Genomic DNA, 13,427 nt, shown 5'->3' with positions numbered 1-13,427 from the left:
AGGAAACTTTGGTGTATAGGAGTTGAATGAAGTATCCTTGAGAAACCTAAGAAAAGAACATTGTGGTCGACTTGCAAAAGGAAATCATTAGCTTATGCTTGACGACAAGCATTGTTTAAATCTGTGGGTGTGATAATGGGCAGAAATGCACGTTATCATAGTGCTAAGTTCTTAAATAATGCTAGCTTGCATTGATTAAACATGTTAAATTGCGTCCAAAAAGCATCAAATTCATAATATTGTGGTTGCATGAGTTCATTGCATGGGAACAATTGATTTATGTATTTTTGTGCAGAATATGCGTTGAAGAAAGGCGAAAATTGCGATCATAGGAAATCATTGGTCGAGCATAGCATTACCACAAGGCTTTGCCGTGCTTGTGTTCGTAGACATCTGCTTAAGAAGGATTGCCCCAACTTGGTCGACGCAACATGGTGGGCGCATCTGGGTGAAAGGCATAATTAATCACGATAGGATAGAAAGCTGATGACATCGAATGCGAATTAAGTTGACAGCCGCTAACGATAACAAGTACATTCAGCTTTTCTGTGACAAATATTCGACATATCAGTCAAGGAAATAAAGTCATCCCATCTGTGCAATCATGAGAGAGAAACCAATTTTCACCCTGGAAGTTCTATAAATACCAAAGGCATCCTTCAGAAAAGGGGTTCACGAATTCACCATCTCACGAGTTCATAAGTCCTATTCATAGTTTAGCCTTGTTGTTATATTTTCTTTTACTTTAAGGCAGACTCGAGAGAAGGAAGTTGTGCCGATAGATCGTTCCGGTAAGCTTGGGAGAGTGCCGGAAGCTTCAAGATCATAGAGAGGGCCGATGCCTGTGGAAGCAAGAATATCTTTTGAGCCGAATAGAGATTGACAATGTAAAAGCCTCGGTCAGCAAGGAATTGCTACTAGGCTCTCTACCTTTATCTTCCATTGTTATTTTGTATTCAAACTCATTTATAGAAATGGAATTTACTTTCTATATCTGTTCACTCTTTGTTGTTTACGCATGAGTAGCTAAATCTATTGAATGGGTTGAGAAGCACTCAACTAGCTTAACTGAGGATTTTCATTCTATGCATCTTGTATTATGTATGCTTCATTCATCCATTAGAGATACTCGGGAGGGTAGTCTAAGGACAAGATCTAGGCTTGGGAAGGTCAGGTCATAATCTAGCCTCGGGAGAGTCAGATTAGAACGCATAATCAAGAGATATGAGCTTAGGAATAAGCACTTTTTTCTATGAACGCAACGCATGTATCCTAGAGATAGGATATGATTGTGTGCGGTCACCTTGCCTTTATGCATCTTGCATCATATCGTAGGAAAGAGTAGAGACTTAGGAATAAGCTCTATGGACACTTTTGCATTCAATACATGCGTCCTAGACTTAGGAGCATCGCATTTTCAATGGAAAATGACTTGTTGTGCATGGTTGTAGCATGATCACATAGTTTGACGCATTCCCAAGTAACGCTAGCTAAAAACCTTCTCAACCCATTCATCTGCATACTTAGTGCATCTATCACACAATCGGACTTTTCTCAAATCCGCTGCATTTGTTTATTTTTCATTACCGCAATCAACAAACAAACCAACAATTAATTGAGTTATCGGTTACCACAAAGTTTCATAAAAATTACCATTGCAACCTGTTTTCACAAGTCCCTGAGATCGACCCTTGACTTACCAAGAAACTCAGTGGGGTTTATACTTGGATTCCGCTAGGGAAACTTGAGTGCTCAACACATTTTCATCATTGCATATCATCCACAATTCTACATCATAAAATAACGCATCATAATGCTTGGCCAATGCTGGCTCCTCCGAATTACTCTCTAAAGTTGCCTATTTTCTTGATCTTGGGTCCTTGATTTCTTCCTAATTCTATAGTCAACCCATAATTTCTCAAAATTGGAGTTTTTCCCCCAGTTTTGCTCATTTTCGCACAACTGCTCTTGATGCTTGGCTTTTTGGAATCACTCAATAAACCATATCAAACTGAAAAAAAAAAAAAAAAAAAACTAGCAATAGTAGCTCTAAAATTGAAGGTAATAAAATAAATTTTTAGACGCTTTTCACCATGCCAAACTGAAAACTTTGCTAGTCTCGCAGAAAGAAAGGAAAAAAACACAAAGTATGAGGAATTATGAATACTGAAACGAAAAGGTTCTAGGCATTCATTCTCTTATTTCGGTTTCATCAGCTTCTCGACATACACAACATTCATCCATAGAAAAATTCATACGCATCATAATCATTGAGAGTTTCTAAAGCCAAAACTTTTTATCCTCTATGCGTGTGTGTGACTCCCCCTTTAATTCAAAACTCAACAACTGACTTAAAGTTTAATTAAACTTCATCAGTTTTCCCCCTAATCTAGCTCAAGCACCAATTAGTAGGCATCATCACACTCGGGGAAGTAATATGTCCACTAAGATGCTTGCAATACACGTTTTAATTGGATCCCAACTTGCATCATTTTACCTAGGGGCACTAGCTTTCACACATTCATTGTAGGGAACCATACCTAGTCAATTCCCATGTGTCCTAACTGATCACAACAAAGGCAGCTCTTTTTACCCCCATCCATGCATACACATTAAAAGTTTAACTAAAAGAACGATATTTATTTCAAGCACATGAGTTTAGACTGTACTTATTTTTTTTTATAGGGCAATAATAATATTCTTTTCTTTCCTCTAAGTCTAACATTACAAACCATCATGTAGGACACTTTCTAACCAGTGAGGCCTTTTGAGGTGACAAGTAAATTGACTTAAATTAAGGCTTAGTTCAGTTAGAGTATCTAAATTAAAGTTGTTCGTGCTTAAGATACAGAGGATACAAAGAGGAATTCAGAACAAGGAACACTCAAGAAAGGAGTATGTTATCCAATTTCTACTTCAAAGTATGGCATACATTATGAGTGACTCATCGACCATCATAGTAAAAGAAAGCAACAAAAAAACATACTTCAATCAGTCTCAGCATTCTTCCTAACCCAAAATCAACTCTTTTTCAAAAATTTTCAAATTTTCAAATTTTCCTCAAAGTTTCTCCGAAAACATGTATAAAACATTCAACTCAAAACAACATGCATAACAACACAAGATTCAAGCACAAAGTACGCACCCCACCCCAAACTTTAAAGGATGCATTGTTCCCAATGCATAACATCTAAAACAATCACACAACAGATGAGTCATACAAGCCTGGATAATGAGTGACGATCCACGAAACTGGATGGCAAACTGGTGCTTCAAAATACTTGAGCATCATCTCCAACCTAAAGATCAAAACAAAACAATCATGAGGTGGCTCTCTATCTTAAAAACAAACAGACTAATCAAATAACAACTGAAATAAAAATTGAAAATAAAACTAGAACACTTGGGTTGCCTCCCAAGAAGCGCATAGTTTAACGTCTTTAGCTAGACCAGAACATATTGATCATTCTGTAAAGTGTAAGTCCTCCACACGTCACTCTTCATCTCCACCATAGTGTTTCAACCTCTGGGCATTGACCTTGAATCTTGTTCCATCCTTGTGATAACAGGCAGAATGCACGTTATCATAGCACCATAGTTGTTTCGATCATATTCATTGTTCATCTTCTATCTTTCACCATTCACCCATTATTCACTTTCTCCACTATGTTTTCTTAACCCTTCGATAAGTACTATAAATATCCAAAGACATAATGTCAATTAAAGCTATGTAACATGTTTAGCTAAAGCATGCTGGATGGCATCTTCACCTATGAGAGTAGAAGTGAAGATGTCATTTTGATCTATCGAGAGAAGGTCAGGAGAGTGTGTTAACTAAAGCGAGTAGTACTTCCAAACACAACCATGCGTTCATTATGTTAGATTCTAGTTTCAACGCAGACATGCGGGAGACGCGGCCAATCACTGAAAGGTGTACGCCATGAAAAGAATGGAACTGTATTTGTATCTTTACTTTCATTAAGAACTTGCGATAATTTGTATACTTATCTTTCTTTTCTTTTCTCACCACAAGACTTGTCGCTGTAACTCCATGTCCTTGCACAGCCTTCACAACTAGCCCCACTCTTAGCATCTTGTACATAGAACCTGTATTGAATACATCTAGTTTAGGTTTACCATATTTTTATCGCATTTACTTTACTCTTATTTTATGTAATTCCTTTTGTACAAAACCTCTATACAAATTATTGAAAAACCGGTCGCATAACATCATGAAAATACCGCATTAACCAGTACCGTATTTCCCTGTGTTCAACCTTGGATCAGCTTGGTTTCAATAACTAAACCTCTATACTTGGTTTCATCATAATTGTGACACAGTAGGGCATACTACCTAATCATAATGAATATTGCATAATTAGTAGTAGTATCACATTGCATAAGCATAGAATTTCATATACACCCATCGTGCAACAAGTTTATGGCTTATCTTGCATGCATGGTATAGCATATATTTAAGTCACCAAGTTTATGGCGCCGTTGCCGAGGAACATTACTGGTCAACGGTTTATTGTTTGAGTGTTTTTTTTGGTGTTTTGCAGGACAGATCTCATTATACTGGCTGTTTAATGTGGGGAGCAGCTTGACAGTGTATGAGTTCTGGTGCTGAACCAGAATTTATCGCGGACCCTGAGATCGTGCGAACCTTCCATTCAAGGAATCGTCAGAACAGGAATCGGCGAAAGAAAGCATCAATGACGAATAACAATGACGCAATGCCTGAGAACCAAGGGATGGTGCAGCCGGCCCAGTACCCTGTGTTCCTGGCAGCTGATCGCAATATCCCAATGAGGGACTATGCGGCGCCTAATCTTTATGACTTCTCGCCAGGCATCTCGAGGCCAACTATTGAGTAGAATGCCAGATTTGAAATCAAGCCGGTCATGCTTCAAATGATCCAGAATGTGGGCCATTTTGGGGGGTTGCAAGGTGAAGATCCCCACGCGCACCTGACCAGCTTCGTACAGACGTGCGGCAACTTTTCCATTCCTGGTGTCACTCCTGAAAATATTAGGTTATATTTGTTCCCTAACACCTTAAGCGACGAGACAAAGAAGTGGGCATATTCACTAGAGCCCAACGAGATTACATCATGGGGCAGTTGGTAGAAAGGTTCATGAAGAAGTTCTTCCCACCAGCCGTTAACGCCAGGAGATGGAAGGACGTGTTGAACTTTGAGCAGAAGGAGAACAAGACCCTGAGCACCGCCTGGGTGCGATTTAGAAGGTTGGTGAAGAATTATCCGCATATCGAGATTCCCAATTGCGTTTTGATGGAAACCTTCTATAACGGCTTGGATCGAGCAACGCAGGCTGTTGCTGACGCCTCTACTGCGGGAGGATTCATGGACAAGACCTATACTAAAGCTAAGGTCATCCTTGACCGCATCTCGTGGAACATAGATGACTGGATTGATGATGGATATGGAGGAAGAGGAAATGGTTGAAGAAAGAATGAAACAGCCATTGTCCCTGCCGAGATAGTGACTGCCTTGGCCGCCCAAATGGCCATAGTTACCTCTATCCTTCAGACAATGGCCATGAATCAAGGAGCCATTGCCCCACAATCAACGCAACTCGCTACACCGGCTCAAGTGGCCACAATTGGATGCGTCAATTTTGGTGGGGCTCATGGTGCTGAAAATTGTCCGTTTAACCTACAGCAGGTTTGTGCAATCCAAAGAAATCACTTCAGCAACACCTAAAACCCAGGTTGGAGGAGTCATCCTAATTTTGGATGGGGTGGCAATCCTAACCAAGGGGGGCCGATGAACCATCAAGGAGGCAATAGTGGCAATTAACATCAAGGGCAATCAAGAACTCAAAACTAGCAACCCTTGTCATCAACGTCGAATGCCTCAGAAGGATCCTTGGAGTCACTGCTGAAGTAATACATGGATAAAAAGATGCGGTGATGCAGGCTCAGGCATCCTCCATAAGGAACTTAGAGATCCAGGTGGGCCAGCTAGCGTCAGAATTAAGAAGTCGTGCACTAGGGATGCTGCCCAGCAACTCGGAAGCCCTAGGATCTATTGGAAAGAACAATGTCAATGAGGACATTGAGCAGGCAAGTTTGACAGCCTGCGGTGATGTAGACTGTGATCATTCAGAATGATGCATTTTTCCGGTCTATATCCTGATCAACCTTCTATTACTCTTCAATCAACTTACTTTATTCTTGGAACTTTATAGCACTACGTTAAATTTCTTTCTTTTCAGCAATTAATATAGACCTTTGATGTTTTAATTCTGATTTTGCCATTGTTTTCAACATTCAATTTATTCTCGCATTTAAGTTTCTTTTTGTAGTTAGTGTATACATTGATGTTTGAATGATTGAGCTCGAAGGAATTTATTATAAAAAGACAGAAAAGTGTAGATAGAAATAAATGAAGCCATGAATGAGAGAGCGGAATTTTTAATGGACGCATCTTGTTTATAGTAGGAATGCGTTGCAATCATCTAACTCAACTATACTAAGTTGAAGGTTGCGCTCGCATATGATCTTTGCCCCACCTTGAACTGCGTCGATTAAGGAAGTCTGTTGTGAGGTCATATGCGTTGTTTCCCCTCGTCAACAGAAATATAGTTGCATTAGTGAATACGATGCATTGTAATCTATCTTGCGTCCATTTGAATAAAATATTAAAGAAAAATATTGTCTGGTAAAGCAGAAAGAAGTCCAAACGATTTGTATCCCCGAGCATTTAAAGCTTGGCAGACGAAAGGACTGCTTTTCTGAAAATTCCATAATTACAGAAGGTGGAACGACGCGGCTATTGGACTGCCCAAGGCCAGGCGCCGCACGAATTGCAGTGGACCCTATACGACCCAACCTATAAATAGGACCACCTCCTTCATTCGAAACCCTTTACCTGCACTCAAGAACCCTTAAGGAATTTTTTTTGCTTTCAGACTCCCAGAACCCTTAAACCCTCGTTTCTTCAAATCGACTTCAATGGCCGACCAAACCTCAACCCATTCAACCTCACCTTCTACCCATGTCCAAGCAGCCATGTGAGAGGCAGCATTCTTGGCTGCCCGTCACTGGCTGGCTGCCCAAGCCCGTTCTACCCCATGACCCACCAGAAGATCCCGGAGACACTCATTGCCCATCAGACCCACTGTGTTCCAAAGAGGAGGAAGCACTGAATGTTTACAGACTTCGGCCGTCTCAACTGAAAGCAAAAGGAAGAGAAGAGACGACACGGAGGTGTTTGGCAACATCCTGAGCACCTTGGAGAAAGGAGAAGGCTTGCCTGAGGCAGGGGTTGTAAATCAGCTACTGCCTACAGTGGATGAGACGGTGGTTGCAATGAATGAAGCCACCAAGGATGGAGTAGTGGTGGTGGAAAAAGTGGTGGATGGAGTGGTGGAAGAAGTGGTGAAGGCAGTAGATGATGCGATCAGGGAAGCCGTGGAGGCTGAGATCGCTAAGGAAGTAGCAAGAGAAAAGGTCATTGCGATGACAACAAATGAAGTTGCGATGGAGGAGGTCGCAACGGACACATTGCCAGAAGAGGCCCAGCTTGAGGAATTGACGGCTGCAGGTATGGAAGCAGCAGCTGAAGTTGAGAAGAAAGAAAAGAAGAGGAAGAAGAGTCGGGAGTACAAGGAAGGAATGGCTGAGTCTTCACATCATCGCAAGTCGAGGAAGCATAAAGAAAAGAAAAATGATGATGGAGATGAGGAAGCCTAGAAGAAGGGAAAATAAGAGAAAGAAGAAAGGAGAATGTGGCGAAGGGAAAGAAGGCGTTTGAGAGAAGAAGAGAAAGCAGCGCAAAAGGCTGCTAGCCCTACGATGGACGGAGAATCAACCTTCGTAAGGGAGGATTAGGGGGAACAAGCACAACCAATGGAACCACCACAATCTGAAGCAACGCAACCAGTTGCGAGGAATGAAGGTGAAGAGACTGAAGGAACCCCCCTGATGCGGCATCGCAAGGAGAATGTGCCGCAAGGGTCTGACATCGACCCTTAGAGATTAATTTTGGCATTAGAGCAGGAAGAGAGAAAAAGAAAAGAAGAAGAAGAAAAACAAGAAAAGATGGAGCGGGGCAAGCTCATAATCGCAGAAGGGAATAGGCGATGAAGGATTGAGTTTGAGGAAATGAAGAGAAACAATGAGCTTGCCTGTTTAGGGGCAATTAGGAAGCGCGAAGAGGATCAGCGACTATTGTTGGTCTCTGAGTAGTTCGAAGAAGAATTTAAGAAGGAAGAAAATGAAGAAGAAGAAAATGAAGAAGAAGAAAATGAAAGGAAGAAGAAGGAAGAAGAGGAAAGAAGATTGAAAGAAGAGAAGAAAAGAAAGCGCAAGGCCAATAATCGACGCTTGCGCAAAAGCAAAGGTAAATGGCTTGCCGAGTGCGAGGAAGAGGAACGACACAAGGAACGGGCAAAGAGAGAACGACAAGCAGCCCGTCTTGCACAAGCGCAAATCCAGGCTTCAGCAGTTAATGAGCCCACAGCGGCTACGAACATATCAGTCAAGAGAAAGGAAAATGATGATATGCTGATCGAGATGGGTTTCTATCCTGCGCCAAACCCACTGCCTAATCTAGTCACGAGTGTAATAGTTGAGCATGGATGGGACACTTTCTGTCAATGCCCATCCATAATTGTGCCTCAGGTAGTGCGACAATTTTATCAAGGGCGACTGCACGAAGATAGAGATGCGGTGACCTTCAAGGGAACGATTGTGCCCTTCAGCGCAAAAGAGATAAATGAATTGTTTCAAATGAGGGTAAATATTGAGGCACTAGGGAACGCAATTATTGAGGAGCCCTCAGAAGAAGTGATGGATGATGCGCTGAAGGTGCTAGCACAGCCGGGGACGAGATGGACTACCTGCCCAAAAGGCATTCGCACAATGGAGTCCAAATCATTGCTGCCAGAAGGAAGACTTTGGGTGTACTTGGTCAAGAAGTTGTTGATCCCAAACGCATGATCGAACCGTGTCAAGGGATCGGGTGATGGCCGCATACTACATTGCGCGTGACATCCCCATTAATGTGGGCCAATTAATCGCAGGACAAATCAGAGCCTTGGTGGGGCACATAAGAGGGAAATACTTCTTCCCATGGATAGTCTCCAGTTCATGCCTAAGTATGGGTGTAGGCATTGAAAATGAACCCATGCCTGAAGTTCATGGCCTCATCAACATGAAGATTCTAAGGATGCTCCTCAAAGACTCCCCCCACTACCTAGAGTTACTTGCTAAGAGGCTTGCGATTGACCTGAATGCGCTGCAAGAGCCAAGACCCAAAAGAAGACAAGAAGACAAAGGAAAGGAAAAGGTTTCTGAATCACCAGAACTTAAGCCTTTAATCAGAAGGGCTCGTCACTTGAGAATCAGATCCCCCGGCTAGTCTAGCTTACCAGCGCAACCTTCCTCTCCCCCTCCTAAGCCTGTTGATCCTTTTCCCCTTAACCTCGACTCCCCTCCTCAACCAGCAGCCCCAACTTCACCAACAACTCCCCCTCCACATTCCATACTCCCACCACCGCAAGTTGATGACCCACACGATTTGGGCGAGGGCACATCAACCCAAACCCAAAACGATGTTGGCGAGACTTTGCAGGAACCACCTACACCCACTTCCCTGGCTGTCGAGCTTGCTAAAATGAGACAAACTTTTTGCCCAACAGCAAGAGCTTATCAATTAGCAGTAGCTCTTCTTCACCAAATGGTTTGAGGTAGTCATGGAGCGCATCGATGAAATCCAACACAGCGCTGCTATTTCAAGGGAAGCGCTAATTAACAACCAGCGCAGCACACATCGCATTTTCCAACAACAGCGCATGATAGCGGAGCGGAATCAAGAGTATTTCAACTTTCTCACCGCCTATCTGCATGGTCCGATGGTGCCACCCCACTTAAGGCAGCAATTTTTATTTGAAGATGGCTTAGCTTCAACGCCTCCTTAACCGCCGCAAGATCCTCCAGCTCTACAGACTTAATTCTTTTCTTTTTTGCATTCATTTTTGTATTCTCTTATGCGCACATTCTTTTTGTAAACTTTAAATTCTTTATCTTGTAACTTAATAATTCTTTGACTCTTGTACAGGCCTTGATTATTTAAGTTTGCGTTCATTTGTAATTATTTGCAAACTTCTTTAATCTTCAATACAATTCAAGTACATATTGACTTCAACTTTTTGCCTGTGCCTTTTCCTTTATCTTCCTTTGTAAATCTATGCTTTATTTTACTCTTATATTTTCACATTCTTCATTTCGTTGCTATGATGTACTATATGTGAAACTTGGAAATATTTCTTATACTTATTAGATTCTGACTAATACTTAGTTAACTCTTAGTTTAGCAGTACTTTACCTTTTACCTTTCAAAGTCCTGCTCAAACCTTCTTTTTGAAGTTTACTTCTAGGTGTTTTTCTAGTCTATCCAAACAATGCAATGTGACCTTGCTCATCTTTAAATTTGGGGGTGGGGAAGGTCTGAGCAGATGGATGCAAAAATATGTAGTGTTAAAAGAAAATACGTCCTTTGTTTAGCATCTAAAAATTAATAATAAAAAAAATGTAATTATTTCATGTCAAACTCCAATGTCGGCGCAAGGGAATTTCAAAATCTTGTTCCCAACCTGATAAGAGTTTAGTTGTGAAAAGAGCTTGCTTGTAGTTGGATGATCGTATGACACCTGTAGGAACAAGCCAAAATGAAGGTGAGTTACCAGGAACAACGCAGCATAGAAATAAAAAGAAAAAAAAAAGGAAAAAGAAAGTAAGGGAAAACTCCTCTGAATAACATGAGTTAAGTTGAAATTGGCACACCACTGTAATTAGATGTTCACATGAAACCCATTGGGGCAAGCCAAAACGAACAGTGTAACCATGACCAACTGTCCTTAAATGAATAAACGACGCAAAATTTTTGCTCACAACATATAGCTTTATCAAGTTCTTTTGACATGAAAAGATAAACATTCTACCTTGAAAACTAGGAAAGTGTCTTTGAGCAGGATTTTGTTATGTAAAAGAATAAAGTAGGGCTTGCTAAGAGTTAGCAAGGATAGAAGGAAAATGCGATGTTCGGAAATGTGCCTAAGGGTTGCATTCGAAGCAACCAATATTTTCGTAAAAATATATGATAAGATTGGAGCATGATTTCCTTAGTAGAAGATATGCTTGAGGACAAGGATATATCTGAATTTGGTGGTGTGATAACTTGTAGAAATACAAGTTATTTATGCCACCTTATCTAGATATTGCGGCCGAAAGTGAGGAATTATGCGCTAATTGTATGGAAATTAACTTAGTTTGATAATAATTTCAAATGCTTGCAATAAATTCCACTAACGCCAAAAGATGGAGAATACGGCGAAAATTTACTCTTTTTTGCAGGAAGACTAAAGTCACCACTTGCGCCCAAGGCTCGAGAAAACTTCGTCAATGCATCTCTATCACCATTGCGCCCATCGAATGTCATCGCATAGACATTCATTGAAGAAACGGCGCAATGCGATAGTCGATCCTGATCTACATGACAATCGTATGTAGTTATAAAAACAAACACCACATGCGAACCTATGATCGAGTGATGCAAATGAGCAACACAAGTTTAGGAGATCAAGACGCGTGTACAACTAACGGTTATGCACAATTGACGGTCTGATTTCATAACAGAAGGAATAAAATCCCTCCATCTTCCGAATTTCCATAACCAAAAGTGGGGAACACTTGGTCAGAGTCAAAGCTATTCTGCCTATAAATACCCCAAAGGATTCAATGAGAAAATATGCTATTCGATCTGGGCAAAGTGCTGCAAGATTAAAGAGAGAAAAGGGCTTAGCTAAGTGCAACAAAGTAAGATCTGGGAAGAAGAAGAGATAAGGCCGAAAGGTGTAATCTCAGTTCCATTCTGTCAATATCCCCGAGCGAAGCTCTATTCAAGGACCCTACTACCAGAGGAGCCAGCCTGAGAGGGAAGCTCTCCCGCCCACCATTCCAACCACAACTGGCAAGCAGATCTTCATCGATCGGTGACCAAGACATTGGCTCCTGATTGTCCCTATTCTACCCTTTTCTATGTATTTCATGTTTCTTTCATCTTTCTATTCATTCATCATGTATCAAACTCTTAATAGAAATATTAGTTGTTTCGATCATATTCATTATTCATCTTCTGTCTTTCACCATTCACCCACTATTCACTTTCTCCACTATGTTTTCTTAACCCTTCGATAAGTACTATAAATATCCAAAGACTTAATGTCAATTAAAGCAATGTAATATGTTTAGCTAAAACATGCTGGATGGCATCTTCACCTGTGAAAGTATAAGTGAAGATGTCATTCAGATCTATTGAGGGAAGGTCAGGAGAGTGCGTTGACTAAAGTGAGTAGTACTTCGAGACATGGAAGCAACCTTGCGTTCATTACGTTAGACTCTAGTTTCAACACAGACATGCGGGAGATGGGCCGATCACTGAAAGGTGTACACCATGAGAAGAACGAAACAGTATTTGTATCTGTACTTTCATTAAGAACATGCGATAATCTGTATACTTATCTTACTTTTCTTTTCTCACCAAAAGACTTGTCGCCACAACTCCATGTCCTTGTATAGCCTTCACAGCTAGCCCTACTCTTAGCATCTTGTACATAGACCCTGTATTGAATACATCTAGTTTAGGTTTACTGTATTTGTATCGCATTTACTTTACTCTTATTTTATGTAATTGCTTTTGTACAAAACCTCTATACAAATTATTGAAAAACTGGTCGCATAACATCATGAAAATACCGCATTAACCAGTACCGTATTTCCCCGTGTTCGACCTCGAATCACAACGAGAAACTTGCGATGGAATTATACTTGGTTTCATCGTAATTGTGACATAGCAGGGCATACTACCTAATCATAATGAATATCGTATAATCAGTAGTAGTATCGCATTGCATGAGCATAGAATTTCATATACACCTATCGTGCAACAAGTTTATGGCTTATCTTGCATGGTATTGTGGGATGAGGCAAGAAGAAAGGAGCAATGTCCCTGAGGACATTGGGCAGGCAAGCCGGACCACCTGCAGGGATGTGGATTGCGCTCATTCAAAGAAACGCATCTTCCGGTCCATATCTCACAACTATGTTTAAATGCTTCTGTTAAATTTTTGTCTTATTGAATTCCTTAATCTTGTCTTTACTTCTTCATTTATTTTGTTTCTTAACTTTATGAATTTCATCCTTCATTTACTTCCTTGCATTTGTTTCGGTACCGTCTTTAATTCTTTTAACTTTTATGTAATTAATGTGTTAGTCCTTAAATGGTGAATGATTGAGAAATAAAGAGAAATTTATTGCCACAAGTCATAAAAACTTGCGTTGATGAAAAAAAAAACAAAATAAAGTAAAATAAATAAAATGAAATGAAACAATCAACATCT

This window comes from Benincasa hispida, chromosome 5 (genome assembly GCF_027475165.1).
Source record: "Benincasa hispida cultivar pf3 chromosome 5, pf3_genome.v1.1, whole genome shotgun sequence".
NCBI lineage: Eukaryota > Viridiplantae > Streptophyta > Magnoliopsida > Cucurbitales > Cucurbitaceae > Benincasa > Benincasa hispida.
Note: the sequence above shows the minus strand (reverse complement) of the source record.